Here is a 19,541-nt window from a genome sequence, read left to right on the forward strand (position 1 = left end):
TTGGGCTGGGCAAAAAATCCACAAGGGATCACATGGACCTCGCAGGTAGTAACCAAAGAGAGAGACCACCACCCCTGGGCCTGGTGTCTTTGGACACCTGCTCACAGTCCTGTCATTGGATCCAAGTCTCAGCACGGGTGGGCTGTGGTAGCTCCCTTCTTAGTGAGCCAGGGAGCATCTGCTCTCATCCAGGCTAAATCTTTGCAAGTCACTCCCCGTGATTAGAAGTCTCTTTTTCCTTAGAGAGTGTGGCCTCCCTTGATTCCGTTCCTTTATTCTCCCCTGCTCTGTGATTTCCTCTGTAGTTAGTGCTCCAAGTTCCATTTCCTTATATGTTAAAGATAAATAAAAAATAGGAAAAAAAAACCCCAGCAGTGCAATTTCTGAGAAATCCTTTCCTGTTTATTGAATGAGTCTGGTTTTCAAGGTGATCATCCCCCTGTAGAGGTAAACAAACAACACTCTTTCTTGAAACTCAGAGCTTGATAGTGATGGCTTTCTTTGGGGCATCATTATGTAGAGAATGGCTGCAGGGCAATCAGGAGCAATCAGGGGTCATTAGGCATCAGCATATGTTTGCTTAAAATTTTCTGTAAATTCTCCATTATATGCACAAGCTGTGAGGTCAGTATTATTATCTCTCTTTTACAGGCGAGGAAACCGGGGCTCAAATAAGCTATGTAAGTTGCCTGAAGACAGAGAGCTTGTCAGTGGCAGGTTTGGGATTCAAGCCTGGTTTTGTCTGACTCCAAATACGTTCTTTTTCCCCTCTAGCATCCTGCTGCCCCGTCTTCCTCAAAATATATGACATAATATAAGAAACTATAATTTACTCGCACAATAAATGCTTTCATAATTGCTAACACAGATCTCAGAGTAATAATAGCTTACGGTGAAAACCGGAATCGTTTTATGTCTGTGCCTACAAACTAATGACATTTTATTGTCATAGCTGCTTTTCGGCATCCGAACTAATTTCAGCTGTTTAACATGTGGAGCAGTTCAGGTTGCTTACACTGCCTTCCAAGTTGCTGGCAGATCTGGAGTTGAGCTTCCAATAACTGGGAAGCATGTCCATCCACGCGCTAACTCAGCGGTCACTGGGCAGAAGAAGGCATTAGCAAGCTTTTGAGAATTAGTGGCCGCTATTGAGACGCACCACTGAGATAGCTCTTCGAGCTTCAAGATTAACTCCAGCAAGAGCTTCGTATTCAGTTGAAAGAAGTGAAGTCAAATGATATCCTCCAGCAGCTACACCCACAGGATTGGCCACATCTGAGTGAGGTCACCTGCTTCGGGGGCGTTAGGACCAGACCATTTTGCTCAGGGGCAGCTGGTGTGTGTAGTGAAAGGGCACAACTCGGACAGCCAGTCTTGGCTCTGGAGCTCCCTATGGAATGGGATGAGACTTTGTCAGGTCTGCGTTACCGCCCCGGGCTCTCCCTGCCCACTCCTTCCTCTTTGTGTCCACCGCCCTGTAACCTTCTTGCACGTGCAACCCTGTTTGACAGTCATTCCTAGAGGGCTCCTTTGGTGCAGAGCTACTAGAGAGAATTTTTTAAAGAAAATTCCAGGCTTCAGATAACGATAAGTATGGCTTCATTTGTGGAGCCTATGTTGTGTTTCAGGAACGAGGTCCTAGGAACATGAAGATAGATGAGACATGGGTCCTGCCCTCCAGGAGCCCACGTTCTAACAAAGACGATAGACACGTACACGCGAAACAACTATAATGTGAGATGCATTAGAAATACAGGAGGGCACAAGCTATAATGACATCATAAAGAATGGAGACTTCACTCCCTTTGGGAGGAATGACTAGAAAATGTCACCAAGAGCTCAGGGATAAAAATTCCAACTTCCATCATTTTGCTACATGTTGCTCCTTTTTACCTATACAATGAAGAGTTTTTGTGCATCTTAGGCTTTTTATTTATTACAAGTTTAGAAGCTAAAGGAAAAACTTGAGACAAGTCACAAACGTACAATAACTCATTCTTGTAGGACCCTGGAAATGTCCGTCTTCAAAGGGGTCACCCAAATCCTTAAACGTAGGTAATATCATTATGGAGTATGGCAGGAGTTGGGATTGGGACACAAATCTTTGAGGAAAATTGACTGATTTTGTCACTGGACTTCAGTACAAGTGACTCACATCTGTATCCTAGTTTTCTCATTGAGGGAAACACAGCAATGCTAGCTGACCTCACTACCCAATTACTGAATTATCTGTAAAGTGCTCTGTTCATGAAGAAATAACACCCGCATGAAGAATAGGAAGCCATTGCCAATCAGATGGTGCTCTGACCCTATTTCCTCAATGACACACTTGTCAGGAGAAGTTTAAAAATCACTAACTATATTTATCCCGAAGAAAATATATATTGATTGATGGGAACACTTGTTTCCCCAAAGAGACACAAATATGAGGCTCTTAAAAATAGGTTTATTTATGACTGTATTTCAGTGAAGTCGAAACGCGGCAGAAACATCTGTGTCTTGAGCGGCCAGTCCACGGGAACAATAGTGAAATCCCAATAAAGAGAGAGATTTTGCAAAGTGTTTTAACTTAAAAAGAAAAAAATAACATTTTCCTTTGGGATAACGATGAATTTGCAGAAGAGTTACAAAGGTGTTACGGAGAGGTCCATATACTCCCTTGCCTGGTTCCCCGCATGTGAACTTTTGACATCATCATGGCAAGTTTGTCAAATTGGTAAACCACTCTTAACTAAACTTCAGGTTCTTTCGGTATCCATCTAATCCAGGGTACCATACTGTGTGCAGTTGCTGTGCTCTCTTAGTCTCCTCTGAGTTGTGACAGTTTTTCAGTCTTTCCGTGTTTTTCATGACCATGACAATTTTAAGGGGTACTGACCAAGTATTTTGTAGAAAGTACCTCATTTTCTGTTAGACTGGACTTTTTCTCACTGTTAGATTGAGATGATAGGGTTGGGGAAAGAACAGTACAGATGTGAAATGCCCTTCCCATCACATCATATCAGGGCACATGATATCACTGAGAGGTAACCTTGATCATGTGGTTAAAGTGGCTCCCAGATTTCTCCCCCTAAAGTTATTACTTTCTCACTTCCTAGTCTCTGCTCTCCAGATCTGAGTCACTAAGTCCAGTCCACAGTGGAGGGTAGGATTTAAGCTTTATTTCCTGGAGGGGGAGGTATCTTACTTAGTCTTTCACTTTTAAATATTTCCCACATTTATTAGTTTAGAGCCACAAAGGGACGAGTCAAGAGCATCAAACTAGGGCCCTGGGGCAGCACTGTGTGTCCCCCAAAGGTCCACCTGTGGCTCAACCTGACCCTGCATGGACTTGACTGTGGGGGTCTATCCAGTGAGCCTGTCTGCAGGGTGGGAGTGGCAGGCAGCCACACAGGTGTCTCTGTCACCTCCTGCCCTCAAGTATCCTGGCCTTCTAGACCTGAGTCCAGAGGCCTATCCTTCTAGGGAGAAAGGTTCCCTGCACTGCACTCCTCATGCGGAGTGTGGAAGATCATTGGAGTCAGACCCGTATGGAGCTGTGCCAGGAGAATACAGGGGCCTCCATGGGAGGCAGGTGTCTCAGGTGTGTCTCATCCGTGGAATTTCTGGCCCTGCCTGCTATGACAAGGCTAAGGGATTCCTTGGGATCTGGCTTCAGGAGAAAAAGCAAATGTGTTTTGGAGCGGGGTGGGCCTTAGCATAGTAGTGTTGCCCAGACTCACAGAGGGTGAGGGGCATCACCCCGACAAGTCCTGGGGAGCCATCCCAGGATGCCTAGACACTGAGGACCTGCGGCTGGCACATGCGCAGTTTGCTCTTGTGCTTCCCCCTCCCCCCCAACCCCCAGGCCTTCTTGGCCCCTGCCCAGCAGGCCATCTTCCTGGGGCAGCCTGTCTCCCACACTACGCCAGTGACCAGGATGTTTGAATGGTGGTTCGCATCGAACTCCACGTGGCCCTGCTGCCCTTATGGGACTAGGAGTCCATCTGGGGATCACAACAACAACAACAACAACAAGGTACCAAAGTAGAACAAAAGTATGAACCCGGAAATGCTGCAACATTGGAAGGATTTTAGAATAATAATAACAGTAAGAATAAAGACTTCCACTCATGGTGCGGGGGGGGGGGGGGTCTATTACATTTCCTGGGTCTGTACCATGTGCCTTGTGTATATTTTCTCTAGTTTTTTTTTTAAGTTTATTTATTTGTTTTAGAGTGAGAGAGAGAAAGAGAGAGGGAGAGAGAGAGAGAGAATACAAGCAGGGGAGGGGCAGAGAGAGGGAGAGAAAGAGAATCCCAAGCAGGCTCCACACCATCATCACAGGGCCCAATGTGGGGGCTCAATCTCAAGGTCCTGAGATCATGACCTGAGTTGAAATCAGGTCACTTAACCTGCTGAGCCACCCAGGTGCCCCTATTGTCTCTAGTTTTAGCCACACCCTAAATATTTCTAGTTATGTGAGGACATGAAGATTTAGGGAGACTTAATCTTTTGAGCCAAGCCCCAATGAATAGTGACCTAAGCAAGGGTCAAAGCCGCGACTATCAGGTTCAATTCACCACACCACCTTATGGTATCAGAAGAGGTAGGAAGAGTCAGTATGACAGGAGTGTGTCAGGCATTTAGAGAGCCCACCCAGCAAGACCCGGTTGGAAGCAGAGGGCTGTATAGAAAGGTGGAGTAAGCAGAGGGCTGAGTCTAAGGCGCCCATTTAGGCTAGAAGCAATCACATATCTAGAAGGAGAGGTAAAGCAAGCCAAACCTGCTTATTTCCCACGCAGTCAAATCATTCCCATTCCCTGTCTCCATCTTTCTGTTTCCCTCTCATGGCACTTATCAAATATTGCTCTTTCAAACACCGTGCCTGTTTCTCTAACATAAGCCCATGGGTACTGGAGCAGCCGTGTCCATGCCTTGCAGCCCCGTAGCTCACTGTGGCAGAGCATAATGACAGTGCTTTCTAGCTGCTCAAGCAATACTTACTGAGCAAATGTAGGAATAATTATGTATGAAAGCCCCTGATATATCAGTTTCTAATTATGTGTTAAAGTCACATCAAATTATTTCTTTAGATTTCACATCAAGTATTATTTGCAATGAACTGACATTATGGTCACACAAGAGAGGGGCACCTGGGTGGCTCAGTTGGTTGAACCTCTGACTTTAGCTCAGGTCATGATCTCCCGGTCCATGGGTTTGAGCCCCGCATCAACCTCTGTGCTGACAGCTCAGAACCTGGAGTCTGCGTCAGATTCCGTGTCTCCCTCTGTCTCGGCCCCTTCCCCACTCACTCTCTGTCTCTCTCTCTCTCTCTCTCTCTCTCTCTCTAAAAAGTAAATAAACATTACAATTTTTTTTTAAAAAAAGGTCATGCAAGAGAGAACAATCAGTCTTCTCTATATTAGTTGTAGATAGAGTTTGTCTGCCATCCACAGTGTCACTGCAGAGTGACCAGGAGAAGCGAGGTCTCAGCTGGCCTGGATAAGAGGATGTCAGAATGTATCTGCCCCTTGAAGAGTTAGCAGTAGCTATGTCAAATTGGTGTTAATCAAATGAGTATCACTGTGGTTCTTGTTTCAAAAACCCATTCCCTCTTTACTAACGATCCCAATGATCCCTTTTCATGTGCATTTAACCTTCTTACCAGAAAATATGCTTCAGGTGTATGGTTATAACTTTGAATGTTCAGATTTAAACCTACATAGATTCATAATCTCTAAAGTTTTTGTTAGCATTGGTATAATGATTGGACATTATCCCATTCCCAGCACTAGGATTATTAAATGATTTGGGTGCATTTAATTTCTTATTTGTTTTTACTTTATCTTAAACATATTTGTGGGTTCTTTTGGTCTGAAGCTGTAACCATAGAAACAGTAATGGTAATCAAATGTATGTATAGAAGATACTATAGTTTTTACAAGGGACTGTCACATACTTTAGCTCCTGGGGGTAGAGACAGTTGTAGTACAGTGTCCTGTGCATTAGAGATTTGAATGAGGTCATTGCCAAGGTCCCTGGATCTGTTTAAGGATGGGTAATAATATACTTTTTTTTATATAAATATACTTTGATGATAGTGATTGTGAGGCCTTTTGAAACATTCTCTATATGCTAAGTGATGTGAAAAATGTATCCTTAATGAAACCAATTCCTGAAAATAATTTCTTTGTCTGGTGGTATAGCATGTGCCCCATCTGTCTGGTCATCCCTGGAAGGTGGGGCTGCAGGGCACTGCTGGCCTGGCAGGCTGTCGCCTGGGAGTTCGTGCACATGCCTTGGGAGCATGCTTCTTATCCTTAGAGGTGAAGACTGAAACCAAGGGGCCACTATTAAGTATATTCAAGGGAAATGCCAGATAAATTATAAGATGAGCCCTTCATGCTTTGGTGGCCAAGTTAACCGGAGTTATTAGAAGAATGTTTGCGATGAGAATGAGTCAATGAAAGCGGTGGCCAAGGTGAGAGGTATGTGTAGGTGGGTAGAGAGTCCAGGAGCGATTTCAGGGCGAGGATGCAAATGACCAGTGGCATTTTTTTTTTCCAGTACTGGGAGCCTCTTCTTTGGACTTTCCAGAAATATTTAATGCCATTAGCCTCAGTCTGGCTCTGCATTAGAAATTCCTAGGTTGGTTTTGTCAACATACAGATGCCTGAGCTCCACCTCCTGGACTCCGGTCCTATTGGTCTAGGATAGACCCAGGCATGGGTGTTTTTGAAAGTTCCACAGGAGAATTGATCAGTTGAGAACAAGTGATCACACAGAAATAAATTTTAACATATAGCATTTATCAATTCTGTCTGTTGTTTCATAAGCACCCAGATATTTTTGGTGGCTTCTCAGGGAAAAGTGGGTAATGAATAAAGTCAATATACTCTGCTGAATTTTTGATGCACCATAAGGTAGGTAAAATGGCAGTGAAGAACTCTTGCTTTGGTCCATTTAATACTAATGACTTCTGGTGTGATGAGTTCTTAGTATGTGAGCTCCTCAGGGACAGGGACTGTTTCAGGCAGAATCAGGGCAGGGAACAGATGGTACACTCAAATTGGGTACTTTGAGGAAAGTTTAAATACATATTTACAAACGTGTTAGCAGGCTGTGCAGAAACCCCAAGAATAATCATCACCTTGGGAGTTTTAGCACTCCTGGGCTGAAGGGGGAAAGAGAAGGAGCAGTTACTGGAAACCAGTCAGGAAATGGCTATGGCGCTCAATGGAAGGAAGCACTTAGCCCTTATCCATCCTGAGGAGATAGACCCAGGGGAACACATCCCCTGACCACATTCTCCTCCTCTCTAGTCTCCTGCTGGTGCTCCCCATTGGCCAAACCCACCCAGAATCCAGGAGGCAGGAAAAGCCATTAAAACAGTCCCTGTAGGTCTATTTCATAGGATACTCAGGGAGCACGTGGGGATGGCGGGGAGAGTGACTCTGGAAGAAAAGCAAGTGAAAGCCCCACACAGGGACCAAGGGCTCTTCCTCTATGTGATCCCTTTCCCCCAGACACCTACAGTGGCTTGTATATATAATATTCCCAGCAAGAACTGTGAATCATTGCAGTCAATGACAAATGAAGTTATCAGAGAAGGAGAAGTAACATTTATTGGTTACCCACCATGTGTCAGGGTCTTGTTTAGTTTTATTGACGCTCACAAAAACTCAGTGAAATGAATTATTATTATTGGGGTTTTACAGCTGAGACAACGGCAAGTCAGAGACATTGAGTCAGTTAATGCAAGGCCACATGACCAGTCATTGGTGGAACAGTAATTCTAGCCCAGGCCTGGCTGACTTTGGACCCACATGCTTCCCCACGCCATGCTGCCCACTTACCCTGAGGACAAATACAGGTCACAACCACGGCAAATCTTGAGTGACTTCTCTGTGATGAGGCGGACATCACGCCCTATGTATTGAATTCACTTTCTTAGGTTTCAAGGCCCCAGAACTTCAGGGCTTGCTCCTGCCCTGACAGAGCCAGAAACCTCATATGTATGGCAAGGTTGCTTTACAGGTGGCTGAAGCTTTAAAATAGAAGCCATAATGCATCATTAATCCACCATATTTGGTCTGTTTATTCACCCACTCGGTAATGGTTGCCATTGGTCTAGGCCTGGGCAGTGCAGCTGTGCATAATCTAAAATCCCTGATTACAAAGAACTCACAAACAACTAAACCAACAAGCAAAGTCAAGGGTAGCGATAAGTGTTCTGCAGAGTATTGAAAGGGATGATGTGATGAAGAGTGACAACGGGTGTCTATGTCGGTTTGGGTGCTTTGGAAAAACCCTTTTGAGGGGCTCATACTGAAGCTGAAAACTTCACGATCTCAAGGAATCTGTTCTGAAGAAAATCAAGGGCGACTGGGTTTCCCACAGAGGGAACAGCTAGTGGAGAGTCTTCTAAGGCAAGAATTCGAGGCAAGAGAAGAGTTACAAGGTATGAAATTGTAAAAGCGTGCAGGGGCTAGATCGCACAGGGGTGAGCCACCCACCCAAGGAGGGAAGCCACAGTGAGGCACAGAGCAGAGGAGTGGGGTGACCTGAGGCATAGTTGAAAGGCATTAAGCTAGCTTCTCTCTGGGAAGGAGAACCCAGAAGAAGGGATCTCTTGGGATGAGAGAGATCCCTTACAGGCCGAGTGAAGGGATCAAGCAGGAGACAATGGAGGATTCGTCTTGAGTGATAGGGGTGGGGGTGGAGAGAAGAGGGTAGACTCAAGCTGTGACCTGCAGGTCCATGAGGTCAAGCAGACTGCTGATTGGTCAGATGGGAGAGATGAAGGAAACAGTGAAAGATGAGCTCATTACAATGAGAAGGATGAGGGAGGGATGGACTGGGAGACATGAATGAGGATGGAAATCTGGAATTTTGAATTTTCTATTCAATTTTGAAAAGCCAGTTAGAAGCCTAAGGGGCGGTGACATATTGGGAGTTGGATGCAGACATCTGGAAGGTCAGGGCTGGGGATGCACTTGGGGGACTCTTGGCATAGAGACTGTATGAGAGGCAGAGGGCTGGGGGAGACCACCTGAGATGAGGGCACAAAGAGAAGAGGCAGAGGTGTGGACAGAACCCTGAGGGATTCCAGCATTTTGAAGGCAAGCAGATGATAAGCCAGCAGAAGATGACAAGAAGTCAAGTTTGTAATGTGCATAATGTAAGACCCTGACACTTCAGGACAGAGAAGATATTTTCATTGTAAAAAGAACCATTGAAATCAAATTCATAAACGTGGAGACACTCTTCTCTGCTCAACACCGCACTGTGACCTGTACGGGGTGGGCGTGGGGTGGAATATAACTCCAGTTTTCATTTTCATAACCGCAGCTTATACTTGTAAGTATGTGATAGTTTACAAGGCATTCTAGAATGTATCAGTTTCTTTTAACAATCTGCAGTGTGTGGGAGTTAGGTGCCATTATCCTTTATTTCACATTTGAGAGCGGTTACATGACTCTCCTCACTTCTCACTAAAGCTGGGAAGGGCAGCAGGAATTTGGATAAAGCACGGGATGCCAGTTTCCTTCCACCTCGCTGTCTTTTCCACCAACACAAATTCTTTGATTCTCCCTTTGAGTTAGCTTTATAAATGGCATACAGGGTGGGTTAATTGCATTGCAGGAGGCATTGCTTTCTAGCTCTCTCTGTCCCAAAGAAAGTGGACCTCTGGGACGTGCCTTTCTTTTTAAAAAAATTTTTTTTGACGTTTATTCATTTTTTGATGGAGAGAGACAGAGCGTGAGTGGAGGAGGGGCAGAGAGAGAGGGAGACACAGAGTCCAAAGCAGGTTCCAGGCTCTGAACTGACAGCACAGAGCCCGACGCATGGCATGAACTCACAGACCGTGAGATCATGATCTGAGCCAAAGTCGGACGCCCAACCGACCGAGCCACCCAGGTGGCCCTGGGACCTGCCTTTGTAAGGCCCAATTAGACATGCTGCTTCGTGTGCAGGCTACCATTTTTCTGTGTCACAGAAGACAGTGAACAGGGGCTTTGAGATACAGGGGCTTTGTCTTGAATTCTGGTCCCACCATTCATTAGATGTATGATATCACAGAAGTCATGTAACTTCTCTGAGCCTCTGTTTCCTCACGGGTAAAATAAAGATAATGCCAATTTGTGATGGATATTTATTGATATTGCCTCCCTGAATCGATTCTGCCCCCCACCCCCCCACCCCCATCCCACTCTTACAACCACAAATCACAATTTTGTTTTGATGGCTCCAGCCCACTCTATTCTTGGTCCTGGTGCTTTGGATGCGGTGGCTCTAACCCTCTCCTCCAGAGTGCAACAGATGGCCTGGGTGATGGCTAAGTGTAGCAGTACAAACCAGTGCCTTCCATCCCCCAGGCTTTGATGATTTGCTTAACGCTGGTCAAGTGATTGAAGTCAAGCCAATTAGAACCAAAGAACTTTAATGCTGGTGTGTCTTTTCTGAGCTAATGGAAGAATAAGTTATCTTCTCTGCTGGATGGGGTGCTATATTTTTGAGTTTGAGCTAATGAGAGCTACCATAGGAAATCCGAATCTATCTAAAAGATGCAGGTTGAGAAAAAGATTTGAGATTTGTCATCTGAGCCCTGGGTTGGGCCATGTTTGAAGACCCTGTATTCTGCCTGGGACTTGCGTGCAAGTTAACAAAGTCTCTTGTTTGAATGAGTATGAGTTGAGTTTTCTGGCCCCTGCAAGTATAAGAGTTTCAATTAGAATTGTCTAGAATTATCTCAAAGAGTTGTATGAAGGGTAAAATTAATAATTATGAGAAGCACTAATCCCGAGGACACTCTTGGCAAATAGAAGCAAGTACTGTGATTTCATCGTCAGTTTCCTTTAAATGCTAGCCTCTTTCCATGGTAACGATTGGAGTGATCTCAAAAATTGAAAGCTAGAAAGAAGAACCAGGCGGTGCAGGTTTGTGTGTATTCTTAAAAGTTCAGACATGGAGCCACAATGCCAGTTTCTCTGATGCAGACTGAATATCCATCACCAGAAGTACACACACAGAGAACAAACACACGCAGAAATGTGCAAGACTCTACAAACATTTATCCTCACATCCAACAAGACGTGAGTCTCCCCGAGGTGAGAAAGAAGAGAATAAAATGTGGCATCTCCCATCAGATTAATTCAGTGGAGTGTCCAAAGTAGATTATGTGAATTCCAGGGGTAATTTTTAATATTTGTAATGTAATATATTGCTTGATAAGATTGTGAAACCTTCTGACAGCTTATTAGCTGGTGCCATTAAAACCAAATGTCAACTTTATCAACTGCTGTCAGTGAAATTAGCAATGAAACAGCCTCCAAGGAATGGAGGTTCAATTTGTGTTGGCTAATGGGATGAATAATCACTTGGATTTATATAGCACCTTTCCTCTGAAGGGTTTAAAGAGTTTACGTACATCTATCCTCACAATACCCCTGAATAGAAAGAAGGGACGGAATTTATTGCCCCTACGTGGTTTGTGGTCACTTTACAGCTTTGAGTTCATGAAGCTCGTGCTCACAAGAAGGTTTGCTTCCTCCCAGTTACTGTGGTTGCAGTTAGGATGTAATGCCATTAGGTGTGGAGAGAAGCCCACATTGAAGAGAATGATAATGGAAAAAAGAGAACAAAGTTTTTTTCCACTTTGCTATACCTAAAGATTCAGCTGTAACTACTGTTAAGAATAGTCGGCCATGAAGAGGAGTAACTGAATCCCATGTCTGTAGAGATAAATGCACGATTAGAACACGTTTTGGAGAATTGGAAAGCAGAACCAGAAACTATTAGGGGCTGGACGCAGCCTTAGAGAAAGTGGAGTTCAGTGCTCGGACGGGAGCGTTTTGAATTTGGTGACCCTTTTTGCATTTTCTCCCAAGTGTTCACTCATCTTCCTGGTTACGGCATTCCAGTTTTCCGTGGGGAGTCATGTTTCCCACCCACTCTCTGTCCATGCAGTGGCGGGGTGGGGGGAGGGGGATGAAAGTAATCCTGATTGTCAGAGTGGGACATGACCCCGACGTGGCTGATGGGAGAGCTGCACCCCCTGCCTGTCCCTGCTTTAGTAAGCATGTGAGCCCAACAGGTTAGTGAGAGGAATACAGGCAACTTTTCCTCAAACTGTCAGGAAAGAGACTTTCTGTTTTCATGGAGGTTGCTAATCTCATAAACTATAGACCTGAAGCCATCTTGCCTCCACCCTAGCGGACCTGCCTGAGAATGAAGTCACTATAGGTAAAAGATGAGCTATAAAGGAGAAAACAAAGAGTATGATTCTTAGAGATCCCATTTTAGCTCCTGGGTCCAGCTCTGTGTGGGCCATTATCCCTTTTATAGGAGCCAAATTGAATGAGCCTTGAATATTTGCTAATTAATCAACGATGACTTCTGCATGCATTGCTTACCAAACCTCCCATGGCAACCTAAAACTGCTCTTCTCCAGGGTCGCTGTGTAGTCAGCATAGGCTAGGGTTGGCTGTAGTAACAAACCATCTTGAAATCTCAGGGCTTCAAAACTACAAGTTTCTTTTTCTTTTTCTCTAGCTTACCTACACGTCTATAGTGGATGGGCTAGAGGCTCTGTTGTGCATGTTCTCACTCAAGAGTTTCAGGCTGATGGAGTAGCCACCATCCAAAGTATATGTGGTTACTACAGAAAATGGAGAGAGAGACAGAGAGGAAGATAGATACACGCGCACATGCACACACACATAAACACACACACACACACACACACAGATAGCACATAGAAAGGAGATAGCACTTGAAAGGAGAATAAATTACTTGTAATAAATAACTTCCTGAATCTGTGGGTATTCGTGCTTAACACCCCCAAATTTCAGGAGTCTATACAGTTTTGCATCTCTACAGCCATAGAGCAGTCCCTGGACACAAAATGTACCTAAGGAGTGTTGTTGACCTGTGATTTTCATCTGTTAACATCATTAATAGGAGACTTTTGCTCAGGCTGCTGAGTCAATCATTTTGCCAGCTGTTCTTTGCATCCTTCCTACTTAACTTCTCAATTTCTTCTTATGGGCGAATGAAATAAAGAGAAATCTCCGTGTTCCCACATCTCAGTAAAACTAAGAAGTGAGGAAGTTCGGTAGCAGCATTTCACACTGTACTCAGCATGGAATCCTCACTTACCTTTTCCCAAATCAGAAAGTCATAATTGTCCTTGTTGCAACACGAGAATCTCTCTACTCCCCTCAGGTATTTGCCAAAAGTATGATGCAGTGCTAATATATGCTCACACACCAAGAGGCAATTTCCTTCCAATTTCATATCCTGGATCCTATGTTGGATGGGAAATTTTTCTTTTGTAGTTACAAATCCCAAGCTAATTGTGGCATAAGTTTAAAAGGCATTTAAACACTGGATCAGGTGGAAAATAAGTATCATATGTAGAATTTATTAATAATCTGTAGGCAATGTTTGGCTATTTCCTAAAGAGAGAGGGGACAGAGACAAAGAATTAGCAGGACACAATTTTTCATCAAATTGTGCTTTGTGGAGTTTGCATTTGGAAACTAGCCAGAAATTATCATGATCTGCAAATAAAAACTTACTTGAAGACGGAAACTAAAGGAAATGAATACTAACCCCTTTGTATTCCAAGTCAATTTTGGCAGAAACCAGCTAGATGCTCACTTTTTCTGCTTTCATTTAAAAAAAAAAAAACAACACAGGAAGGTTATATTCCCATCTTCTCTTGCAATTCAATTCAATTCAATTCAATTCAATTGCAGCTCTTGCAATTCTATTGTTCAAAAAGCATGACTGCTTTTCTCCCCCATTCCTCTGGGGACCACACTTTCAAAAATGGTGGCATTATGAGTTGCAAGGAGCTGGGATCACCAAATCATTATTCAGAGGAAACCTACCCAGGAGAGCCACAGATCTCAGAAAGAAATAAGTCTATGTGCTAAGCCACTGAGTTTTTATTTTTTTATAGCTAGTTTGGCCTTTTCCTCTAAATACATCAGAATGCATAAACAATATCAACTATTTTATAGCACTTGTAACCTTGGATTGTAATGACAGAGGAGTACCAAAAAGGACACTTAAACCTGACTAAGTAGTCAGAAAAGTCTTCCTCGATAAGGTGGCAGTTGAGCATTTTTGTAGAAAGAGAGGACAAACAGGGCATGCCACGCAGAGGGAACAGCTTGTGGGACATACTGGCACGAGCTAGATGAAGGGAATTTGGGGAATTGTTAGATGACCCATGTGAAGAGAGAATACGTTGTCTCTTTTCCCAGATAAGGATATAATGATACTAGTAAGGAAATGAACATCATTCCCTTTTTGCAGATGAGGAAACAGAAATAACTAGTCATTAAAAAAAGATCCATCAGGGTGATATATGATGAAGTTAGGATCTGATCCCATACCTAGAAAATCTGAGATGAAGTTGGTGTTTGTGATGTCACAAACATGAAGGTTCCTAGAGACTCTGCCACTGATAACACAGCATTTTCTGTTAATCTCTATTCCAAGGATAGGCAGTTTCTTCTTTTCAGACTGTTCCCTTGAGATTAAAGTCTAGAAATGATAAGCTTCTATTTTACATCAGAGTAGAGCACATATTAGTTTCCTGCTGCTGCTATAACAAATTATCACAAGTTAGTGGCTTAAAACAACACAAATTTATTATTGTATCGTTATGGAGGTCATGAGTTCGACCCAAAGTCTTTCTGGGCTAAAATCAAGGTATTAGTAAGCAATGTTGGTTCTTTCCTTGAGGCTCTAGTGAATAGGTTTCCCTGCCTTTCCAGCCATCCATATCCTTTGATTTATTTTCCCCTTCTTCCAGGTTCAAAGCCAGCAATGTTTTACCTCCCTGACCCATCCTCTGTAATCACATCTCTCTTTGACCACAGCTGGGAAAGATTCTCTGTTTTTAGGGTTCCATGTGACTAGATTGGGTCTACCCAGATAATTCAAGATAATCTCTCTGTCTCAAGGTTCGGGGAATTAGGCATCTTTGGGGGCAGTGGACATTATTCTGTCTCTCATAGAGTTTAAAGTCAGTGCTTCCAATGAATTTGTGTATATAAGCAAATAACCCTGAGAAGTCCTGCAGGTGAACAAGAGCACTTCTATCTAAGGGGACCCTCCAGAGCCCCGACATTGACTCAGATTGTGTCACTGTTCTCATAATTCACCTTCTATAGCTACTCTACTCGTCTCCTAGAAAACAGTTTTTTTCCTGAAAACCCAAATGCTTTGTATAACAGTCCAAAGGACTTACTTAGGAACTAGTCTCGCTAATTGCACCCTTGAACCAGAATGAGTTCACCCACCATTTTCCCTACTTTTTAAAAACAAATTCTCCACATTTCTTCATTCCTGTCTTCATGATTCACATTCAATTAAAAAAAATACCTTTTTCTCATAAACACTAAATATCAAAAGAATGATTCACAGGAAGGGGTTGAGATCGCCTCAAGAGTTTTTTATTTATGTTAAATGCAATTTTTGGAGGTGTCTGTGTGAATATGTGCCACTGTTTCAAAACACAGTCATTAATCCATGTAGGTGCAAGTACAGTGCATTCGGCTATCTTGGGGCATCAGAAACAACTGAAGAATGAACGTGAAATTGCAGGGCACAAGTAGAAAATATGGTAATGGGAATAGGACAGGCTTAAATTCGGGACATCTTTAAGTAGACTTAATCTCATTCAATGGTAGTCTTTGAATATAGGACTTTTTTGAGCTGGAGACTTTATTCCAAGAAAAATGCACATATTCATATAACCATGATACATTGCCTACGATTCCAAGGAAATTACAATTTTTGAAGTCCACACATGGGTTCCTGTGAGTTAAGAACTTTTTATCTAGTCTACCTTAACACCTGGGCTGGGATTTGCTTGAAAAATTCTGTGTTGCAATCTATAAAAATATTTTCCCAATACTCTAAGATTTGTGAATATTAAATTCTGAGAACATATGACCAGTTACATGATATTCAACCAAAAACGCAACCCACATACCTTTTCATTTAAATAATGCTTTGGAGAAAATTATGATAAATTTTCTTCTGGTATCCCCGGGGATGAAGTTTTGACAAGCGCCACCTAGGACGACATTATTGGCAGATGAATTGTGGAACGAGTTGAGTGGCCATACTTAAAGAATATTAACAATGGCTCAGTGTCACAGAGGAGAAGGGTCTGGAATGGAGACTGAGGACTAAGGCCTATTTAATAATTTTGTCTGTTACTTAGGAGATGCCATAGAAGGGATGCACACGGAATATAAATATTATATAATTCAAAATGACTTTAACAAATTAAAATGCTGGAAGCAACCAATGAGGTGAATTAGAAAATCGAAGTTCAACCGTTAGGATGATGACATGAATTACATGAATGGAAACACATTGAATACATCCCCATCTTCTGCATTGGCCAGAGCATTTCTGACGATACTGTCTGCCCACCAACGTCTGCCCAAAAGACATTGATGAGTTGGAGCATGTGCCAATGTGAGCATCCAGTATGGTGGGTGGTGTGGAATTGGGTGGGGTGGTGCAGAAATCACGAAGACTGGCTTTAGGAAGCAAGGGAGCTTTTCCAAGAGTCAAGAAGACTAAGGAGAATTATAAATTTGCTCTTAAACATTTGCAGTGAATCTCTGTTTTGAGTGACTCCTGATGGTGATCCAATAGTTTGTGTACAAAAGTAATAAGGAGATACTTGACATCTGTTCTGAGGAAATAGAAGTTTACGTATGATTCCTCACTATGCAGTAACTTGTCCGGGTGTCTGGTGGGCTTTCATTGTGGTTTGCATGTAATTACGGGATGCCATTGACCAGGCTTGCTAGAGAAAAATGCTACCATTCTGTGGGTGGCTAGATGAAGGGCTTTTAATGTCCTTAGGTTCTAGACTCTAAGACTTTGTATCTGTGATTTATTATAAGCTTTAACATCTTATTTGAGTAACAGGGACGTGTATTAATAGTTAGCACTGGTAACAAAATGATAAGTAAACAATGATTAACACATTTTAGTATCTATTTTTCTGTGGTTTTGGTATAGGATATATTAGCTTTATTTAGAAACAGATATTTGATAAATACTTCTAATAAAATAACTATTACTTGTTGAATGCTTGTATATGCCATATGTTCACATAACACCTATGAGGTAGACAAGCCACTATTTCCAAAGTAGAGTTTAAGTAAAAGAGCCAACAATGTATAAGTACATGGCAAGGCTATGATTCAAAACCCAGATGTGTAACCAATCTGCTGTGTTAATATCTCTTAGTTTTGGGGGGACCCAAATTTCCTGGGGATGTAACACTTGGGCTTGGCATCTATAGTCTTTAGGAGTCTCTATGTCTGTCCACTTACTGAGGGTTATTTTCACTGTTTGAGTCCTTTAAATTTTAATAGGGCCAATACAAATGCCTGAACTTGACAAACATTTGAAAAGCAAACATCAATGAGAAACATATAAAATCCTTTAGTGGGCTCTCAGGAGTTTTCCTAAGTGAATCAGAGGAAGCTGAGAGAGGGACATCTAGCTGACCATTAGCACACACTTTGAAAAGAGTCACAGATGTGATGCTTTATAAAGTAGATTTGCATTCGTTAAAGGTCACTCTCCACTGAGTATTTGCACTTATGTCTAAGACAGAAGAAGGCCACTCTATCTCATTCCTCCCATTTGTCTGTTCCATGATCAATATCAGAGTCTAGACTAGGATGGCTACAGAATCTTACTGCTGCTTAATTTCCCATAAGATTAACTGGACTTCCTGAAACATCTGGGGTAGACAGCAGAGGGAAGTGCATCGGAGTGACAAATGTCCTTATGCCACATTAAGATGCACAATTAACAGAGCTGAGTGCTTCCTGTTATTTTTACACTCTATTCTACTGGGATCTCCCAGCAAAATGTTTATGTCTTATTTCCCAAATAAAGGAAATGTTACAAGAGTGAGTCACAAAGCCCTGCATTTGAAGAAAAATCAAAGATACTCTGTCTAGCAATGGTCTAAAAGGGTCCCCCCCTTACCAGCGTTCCTAGTTCCGGTGAGGCCTCTTGTCTCTCATCTGAAGGCTCTGTTCAGTGTCATCTTGGAGCATCAAAGTTATCTTTATTCGAGGGGGGTTGAAAAGCCCCAGGTAAGTTCTGTAGGGACACAGCACTAAGTTTCTCTTGCTGCTGGTCCTATCCTACCTTTTGTCTTCAGTCCCAAAGACTTGCTTGAGATAACGCTCTAATTTATACCTAAATTTTAGGTAGATTTAGATTTCCTCCCCGCCCCCTGCATCTGAATCCCTGTGTCTTTGAAGACCAGATCCTTGGGGCTCCAGGCCCAGGTATATGTGGATATTTCTTCCATTTTACAAAAATACATCGCTAAAGTGCTGGAAACACAGTCATGGACAAGATAGAGACATAGTCTCTTCCAGCTCATAATCTAGTGGAAGGAGACAAAAATATACACATAAATAAAATAAACAAGATTAGCAAGATGGTTGGGAGAGATCTCTTTGAAGAGGTGACAGCAGAGCAGGCACTCAACGAGCTAAGGGAACAAGTGTGCCAAGACATGAAAGAAAATATTTAAGGTGAAAGACAGTGAAAACAAAGTGCATGATGAAGCCTCTGCTTGGTGTGTTTGAGAAAAACTCGACGGCCAATATGATTTAGAAAGGGGCAGAGTGGGAGGGAGGGAGGCAGGAGGTGTAGCCCCGGGGGTCTGACCTGTGTCAGTAAGTCTTGGGTGGATCCCAGGTGTTCTTTTTTCAAAAGCTCCCGGATGGATTTGGGGACAACAGATATAGAACGTCCAGTCAGCCCCTATAAAGTCCAGAGAGATCGCTGGAGCCTTGCACCAATCAGTTAGTCTGTCTGCATTTAGATCTTTTGCTTGACTTTCATTACCTTTAGAAGGAACAGATATCTAGCTCCATTTGCAAGGCCTGATACAATTTATATCTTTATCTTCACCTCTTTCCACCTTCCTTCTTGTGGGTCCCACTTCATTCTTCTGGAATCTCTGAAAATTGCAAATATGCCTCGATGCGTGTTCTTTCCACCTGGATTTTTTTTTCTCCCATTTCACCTGGTAACTCCTACTCCTGCCGCAGGTCTTGGATTAACTGTCCCTTCCCCCAGATGCCTTTCCTGACTTTGCTCAGACCAAGTCCGTCCTCCCATCTTTTCTCTCCCATAGCCCCCCGCATGACTCCTTTCTAATGATCATCATATTTGGAATCACGAATAACCCTGATTATGAGATTAGCCTGTTCTGTGTCTGGCATCTACTGGATTCCCTCCCGACCCCTAATCCCCTTCCCAGTATGGCATCTATATATATATAATTTTTTTTTAAAGCTAAGTTGATCAAACTCCCTGGGTCTTGTCCAAACTGGGAAACAGGAAAGGCCACTTTCAAATCCAACTTCATTTGAGTTTCAATGCCAGCTCCATCATGTTCCAATAGTGCTGCCTAGGTAACTGCTTTGCCTTTGTTAGCACGAATGGAGGTACGTCACTGGTAGCTGCGAAGAGGAAGT

This window comes from Prionailurus bengalensis, chromosome F2 (genome assembly GCF_016509475.1).
Source record: "Prionailurus bengalensis isolate Pbe53 chromosome F2, Fcat_Pben_1.1_paternal_pri, whole genome shotgun sequence".
Lineage (NCBI taxonomy): Eukaryota > Metazoa > Chordata > Mammalia > Carnivora > Felidae > Prionailurus > Prionailurus bengalensis.